The sequence below is a fragment of the Lygodium microphyllum genome, chromosome 23 (assembly GCF_053477565.2).
Source record: "Lygodium microphyllum isolate KBCC chromosome 23, Lygodium_microphyllum_v1.1.10, whole genome shotgun sequence".
NCBI classification, from domain to species: domain Eukaryota; kingdom Viridiplantae; phylum Streptophyta; class Polypodiopsida; order Schizaeales; family Lygodiaceae; genus Lygodium; species Lygodium microphyllum.
In genome coordinates this window covers 61,337,285-61,344,681 of record NC_141157.1, presented here as the reverse complement: position 1 = coordinate 61,344,681, position 7,397 = coordinate 61,337,285, and the positions used below count along the sequence as shown (strand labels likewise).

Genomic DNA, 7,397 nt, shown 5'->3' with positions numbered 1-7,397 from the left:
TTTGAATGATTGAGCCAATGTTTTGATAGCAATTGATATACAAAAGGTTGAATACAATTCCTACAAAAGAATCTAAGTAAACCAAGACTTAGCTTGGTGTTGTTGCATCCACATCCTAAAACTTACACAAGTATCTTGCCTTGCATCTCTGCGACTACTACTATTCTAAAACACGTTGTTGTGGATGACATACTTTGCACTTCAGCTTAAGCCCTTGCTTCTTGATCCATGTCATCAAGGCCCCACTCCAACTGTAATGTTTCTCACCACAAACAACTTGGTGTCTCTCACACAAGTCTCCCTTTTGCTTGCGCTTGATAAGAATTGTATAATGACAATGCATGTGGCCCATCATGGCTCCAACTGCGGTAACCTATTCATTGGGTACCCACTACTTTAGGTTGTCATCTCTCAGGCTATTCTATTACCACCCGTACCACATCAATGCTATCGGAAACCCCCGCACTTTACCTTGGCACCCAATGCAACAAAGGACATGACCTGATTCTTACCCCAAACACAGAGAGAACAAGTATCCAATGCAACACAACATGATCTGATGTTGACAAGCACAGGGAGCACAAGGGATGACACATAATGGAGTGTGTGCATGATACATGCTTTCCCCTTGAAAAACCAAGACATCACATCCAAACACCCTCATTGCATAGGGTAGGCACCCAACCTTGAGATAATCTTCCACCCTCATTGCATAGGGTAGCTTGAATGCATGAGTTTATCAAGTCTATCACATAGGCATAATACAAAATTTTACTTTTCCATCCTTTCTAGCCATCCTTGAGATAATCTTCCACTGCATCTTGAATGCATTCTTCGGAGGGATTGACAAGCGACAAGAAGTCCATTATCATTTATGTAGCACAGAGGGAGGTCAGCTTTCAACCAATGCTGAAGGCCTTTTGCAACCTCGCTTACCTGAAAACACTCCTCCTTAGAACAGCTGTGGAGGTTCTGCGGGCTTCTCAAAGACATCATTTAACACATGCTTACACATCTAATATCTCAAACCATCTATAGCACAAGCAGTGTGAAATCAAGAGACTCTACATGCCTGTACAGACATTTTGTGTGGTAACATGAACTAGACTCCGGCAAATCCTGCTCTGACTATCAATAGAGCCTTAATAATATACAAGCTCATCTACCAAATACCAAGACACAAATACTTGTGATGAAAACCTATCCTTATTCCAGGCTCTCAATATTGAGCAACCATTCAAGTTCATTAGTTAAGAGAATAACTTGTGAACAGGCATGTGAAATTGTGAGTTCCAACAAAAATCTGTAAACACCAGGAAAACAAGCTCCAGGGAAATTCCAATGTGATCATGTAAATTAAGAGACAGGTCCAGAGTTATTGAAGACATTATATGCCTGACCTTTAAACTGGCTTCATTGTTCAAATCTCAAACCTGATCAACAAGTACCAAGTGCTTACAAACTTGGAAATACACCCAAAAGTATTCCAGAGTAGCAATGGCCAAAATCTAGGTGCTATTACTTCTGGTCAATCTGAAGCTTTGAATCTTCTCCTAATGGTCAATGACCAAAATCTGGGTGTTATTCCTTGTCAACCTGCAGCTTTGAATCTTCTCTATGCATCTTGCAGGACCTGGCCATCTTGAACTTCCAAGAGAGAATTGAGAGACAGAACAGCAATCCTTATGAAACGAGGTAACCGATTTGCAATTCACAACTAAGTGTAACAGTTTGATTTCCCTTAATTTCCAAGTATCAGCACTCATCCACCGTTACAGAGAAACAAGAGATAAAAACATGAGCATTATTTCCAATTGGATCGACAAAATAATTGTTAAAATTTCAGAGTCCAAAACCCAAAAACGCTGAAAATGGTGTTCACTCTCAGTAAAGGATATTTTACAAGCCCCAAAAACTCCTGTTACTAGCTAACAGATGCTATTGGCTGTGATCTGTTGCCAGATAAAAGGGTAGATTCATGCTCAATTGGGTCAGGTTTGGTATATATATGCTACAACAACGATCTAACAGACAATTTGCAGGTTCAGATTTCTGTCCCTAACACTACATTCTGCTGACCAATCTGCCAGACTTATAATCAGGGAAAAGCAACAGGGGCAAAATCAAAAGGAAGCAGGCAGGACTTTCCTACAATAGTCTCCTCATCCCCCACAGTGAATGCAATCATCTTGGAGCAGAAAGCCTTACAGCAGACAGCAAAGATGCACTATTGTTGGGTTCAGAAGTACTAGAAGACTTCTCAGTTGATGTCATAGCTTCAACCATTCGAGCATGCAGTCGCACAGCAAACTGAGATGATAACGGAGGCTCAGGGACTGTAACATGTCCTTCCAACATTTGTACTACTTTTGCCATTGAGGGCCTTGTTGGAGTCTCTTCTTGGATACACCAAAGAGCTATCCTCACTACTTCAATAATTTGGTCGGTTGATGGAGAACCCTGCAGTTTTGGATCAATGAGATCTCTGAGCGCTCCTCGTTCTGCCTGTTGAAATGCATATGCAGGAAAATAGCACCTCTCTGATGGCTCAGATGGTTCATAGTTCTTGCGACCACTTGTAATCTCTAGCAGCACCATGCCAAAGCTGTAAACATCACTTTTCTCAGATATAGCCATGTTCATGAGCCATTCAGGAGCTAAATATCCTCTTGTCCCTCTCATGGTTGTAAAAACCTGACTTTGTTCTTTGTTCAACAATTTAGCAAGACCAAAATCAGACACCTTGGCATTGTAATTCTCATCCAAAAGTATGTTCTCAGGTTTGATGTCACAGTGAATAATCTTCTCTCTGCACTCATCATGAAGATAAGCCAGACCTTGAGCAGTTCCCAGGGCAATCTTGTACCTTGTTTTCCAATCAAGCACCTTGCTGTTCTCTCCATCAACAAAGAGGCATTTGTCCAGAGAGCTATTAGACATAAACTCGTAAACCAACAGACGATGAACTCCTTCAGCACAGAAGCCACGGAGCTGCACCAAGTGGTGGTGATGAATTTTCCCAATAATGGCTACTTCAGCTCGGAATTCCTTTTTTCCTTGGCCAACACTTTCCAGCTGCTTTACAGCCACCTTGGTCTTGTCTGGAAGAACTCCTTCATAAACACAGCCAAACCCACCTGTCCCAAGTTTCTTGCTGAAATTCTTTGTTGCAATTTGAAGCTCTTTGAAAGTAAACCTGGTAGGTAATCCTGGAATAGAATCTAGGAAAATGTCATCATCTGCACAGTCTTCAGATAATTTCCGTACCTTGAAGAACCAGTATAAGAAGATGCATATCATAACAAAGATGATGAATACACTGCCTCCAATAATAACAGGTAAAACAAACGATGGCAACCCAGGTGTTTCAGACGAAGCAACATCTGAAAGCACTCCTGGCCCAGTAGCATCCACAGAGCTGTTCTTTTTTATATAAAAGGAATGGGCAAACTCTGCAGTGCTCTGTACAGACCCAATCTGAGAATACATGAAACATGAGCTTGAATCGTTGTAGAAAAAAAAAGAGCTACAAGAACAGTTATTCTGGCAAAGCTGCAAACAAGCATCCAAACCAGCTGTCTTCACTGGCTGGATGAATTGGTTTGCAAAGTAATCAAGGCCATCCCCAACCTTTTCAAAGCCAACGGATGGAGAAGCAGATGAGTTCATGCAAAGGGGTGCTGGTGGGGCTTCGCAGCCTTCTGTGATGTTCCTCGTGTTCAAAGGTTCTAAAGAATCGGGACAACTGCACTGCCCAGAGTTGCAAACACCATAGCGGCCACAATACAGAGGAAGTTGGCACCCACTGCTCAGGGCCGTAAACTGATTTGTCCAGACGTTCGTCAAAAAAACATAGATTTGAAGGTTCCCATCAGATTCCAGAGTGGTCCTGCAAAGGGAGGCATTGCAATTCAAAGCGAACAGAGAGACAACTGACGAGTTGTCTCTTTCAAGACTCAATCCACTGGAGCTAAGAACAGCATAGGTGGGTGTGCCTGTGCCAGGACTGACAAGGCGTGAGTCCTTTAACATACTCCAGTAGGGTTGAGATAAATTTGGAGCGGGTGTGAATGCCAGTTGCAGATCTCCTGATTTCATTGAAAGTGAATAGGCACCTGCTCTCATGCTGGTGTCACTAAGACTGCTGACAAGCCTGGTGTCGGCCCTTAATGCTTGCCCTGTAAGTAGAGTGTCAGTTGGGAAATCAAAGCTCTGCCAGACAGTCTTGTTTGTAGCATCAAGAAGCACGAGATTGCCAGAATCTTGTATCTGCATCCTTTCAGCACTAGTCGTATTTGTACTCCAGATGACAAAGGAGCCGTTCCCCCGAACCAGAGCAACATTTCCAAGTCGAAAGACAAGTGTATCAGATTGAGAAATTGGGGAATCACGATTTGCCGTCCACACAATCACACGGGAGATTACATGTGTGACACAGATATAAACAGAAATCTGATCCTGAAATGTCAAGAAAGACAGAGAGAACATGTTGTCGCCTGAGTAAAGGAAAACGCCATCTGTGTCAACATAGGACATGGCTGTTGCAGTGAAAGGTGCACCAATGGAATCATTGGCCCATGCGGATCGTGGAAGAAGCAACAGGACAATGAATGCTAGAAGCTTTGCCAAAATGAGATGCTTTGAGACCTTAACCTTCAGACATCCTGCCAGCGACGTTTGGTGAAGCACAGCCATCACCTGCAGGTTTGTAATTCGCTGGTCACAAAATATCCATTCTGTTTTTGAGCTAGAACGTCAGACCTCAGCTTCCGCTCGAGAGGCCAGAATCCGCAGATTAGGGATATGGATTGTCCGAATCAGCAGATTAGGGGTGTGGATTGTTGACACATTAACCACCTGAACCGAGCAGAAAGAAGCTAAATCTCATCCGATATTCTGCTGTTATGCCCTATCTGTTCATCCTAAATCCATCTGAGCTCCATGCACCAAAATCCCTGAGCAGACGAAAATCTTTCAAAACTCACAGCACCTGTTTCGCAGAAGATCCTTCTGTGTCGAGACTTTTCTAGGAAGCTGGGGCATGATTTATCAGAAAATTGTCTGTGCAGAGCCATGAGATGGAGGGAAAGCTTCACAGGAGACCTGTTTAAAGGTATTCTTTGCTCTTTGCGGACTGCAATCTTGGTGCAGTTGTCCAATTGCTTGCGGATTATCCAGCTGGAGATTACAAGAAGGCACTAAAATGAGATTATGCAGCTGGAGTCTGAAGGAGACATGAAAATGTACTTATTTAACCATGCAAACCTGCATCAATTACACGACGACGCGTCTCTCGCTATCCTGTGATAAGGATGAAGGAAACGCGAGTCTCGACGAAGGAGATGTAGCAGCTGGTGGTGATGGTGGGAAAAGATGAACGAGGCACGCAGGAGAGAGACAGAGAAGGGGGTTTGCGAAGTAGGTGGAAAGTAATCAAAGGAGCATTGAAGACCGGTTGTGGACTTATCTGATCTACACGTGAGGGAAATTGAAATATGAGAGACCGAGGAGAAGAAGAAGAACCCAGAACTCACGAAGAAGAGAGAGAAAAATGACCAAAAAGAATATCATATATTCATTTTCACGGGTGACAGAGTTATCTGTCTCCATTTTCTCGCAATAAAAGAATTATCTCTTTCCATTTTCTTGCAGTTTTCCATTTATCTCTTTTTTTCTTCAACTTTCCCGAAACAAATTCATCTTCCTTTTTTTTTGTTTGTGAAGAATTACACCTTTCTATTTTTTTCTTCCAATTTTCCAAATAAACACATTTATTCTCTATTTTTAAAAACAATAAAGAGTCAGGCGTGCCCGACGAGTTTCCCAAAACAAAGTTATCTTTTTTTTTTTATGATGAAAGGAGTATTGAATATTGATTGAGAACTATTATACCATTCTAATTTTCTTCCAATATTCCCCAAAAAAAACACCGACCAGATAAATTTTTAAAAAAATTGGCGGGGGTGTAAAAATGTCAAAAAGACACCAACCAGATTTTGACTCTCAAGAACTTGCGACTCGAGAGTCGACAAGCCAGCACTGGCAGGCCAGCAGTGAAGCAGTTAAAACGGTAGCATCAACGTCTAAAATAATAACCCAGCAAGTACTACCACAAAATAACTTTAAACAGATAAGAAATCATTTAAAATAATGAGTAAATGGCAAATAATAATTGAGTTGATATCAGAAGGGACGTCTTATGGACAGGCGAACTCCTTTCTATTAAAGGGAGACCCCTTTCCATTTTCCCCATTCCTTAAGCGCCCTCTGCCACGCGCCCCTTCAGAAGCAGGTGTTTTCACCCTCTTACATAATCAAAACAAACGCAAAACCTTACATTTCCAATATCCTATTTTAACTATTCAAGCACCAAACTCCCACACCATGTCCACAAAAAACCCAGTTTTAACATTAAATGAATTGCTAAAATTTCCACCCGAACATATTCGAAAATTTACAAAAAAAGGTTTACAACCTTGAATTTTAGCAAATACCTACTAAAGTTCAAGGTCTAAAACCTTGAATTTTACCCTAGTCCTACTGGAGCTAAAGTGGCACTGACTTGTGAGGTGGCGTGTTAAACCTAAGGTCAAGGGTTGAATTCTCACACACCTTATGTATTGTAAAAAGTGATTATGTCTCCACTTGCCCAACTTGGCCACATATTGAGTCTATAGTCAAGGGTTTAGGCACCCTTGATTACAAGTATCAATGTAAACACTACACTGATATCTAATTAATATGAAATCATTTTGATATAATTCAAATTTTTGGGTTAAATATTTTCATATTTGCTTACCAAAAATGTTTTTCATGAACATCTACTCCAATGGTTCCTTCTATAGAGATTAATGCTTAGCCCAAAATGCTAGGTGCTTCCTAAATAGCCTCTAGTTCTTTCTTGAGCTTTAACATCCAAGCTTTTAGGGGCATTCATCTAAGATGAGCCAGCAAAACTCAAACTTAAATGAGTTTTGGTAATCATTCTCCTACTTTGAAATTGAGATTGGTGAGAAACATTTGATAGTACTAACATATACTAAATGGCCTATCTAGCATTATGGCCGGTGGCCCGTTAACCATGCTTTGCGCAATTGACATCATTTATGACAAAAGATTCTAATAAGTGTTTGTCAACTAAGGTCATTTATTTCAAATGGGTATAGTACTTTTAATTAGAAAGGGAAACTTGTTGATTAATGGCTTGTCAAGTTTCAACAATGAAGGTGATGGTGGCCCATTTTCATTTTTGCACCCTTTTATCTAAAAATGCAACTTGCTCTTCTAAGAGATAACTATTTTTTAAAGTCCCTTTCAAATGATCACATTAGAGCATAGTAGTTTGAAATGAAAATGAGCTTCTTGGATTTGCATACTAGAATGCATCAAATTTGATT

At 41.0% G+C, this 7,397-nt stretch overlaps 1 pseudogene across 1 annotated transcript; it reads right to left on the bottom strand.

The window, feature by feature from the left end:
- Nucleotides 1-1,378: 1,378 nt before the first annotated feature.
- LOC148016244 (G-type lectin S-receptor-like serine/threonine-protein kinase SD2-5 pseudogene) lies at nucleotides 1,379-5,454 on the bottom strand (annotated as a pseudogene). Its single transcript, XR_015688046.1, has 2 exons — nucleotides 5,266-5,454; nucleotides 1,379-5,178 (listed from the first exon to the last, which is right to left on the bottom strand). The product of XR_015688046.1 is annotated as a G-type lectin S-receptor-like serine/threonine-protein kinase SD2-5 pseudogene (transcript).
- Between the last annotated feature and the right edge of the window lie 1,943 nt (nucleotides 5,455-7,397).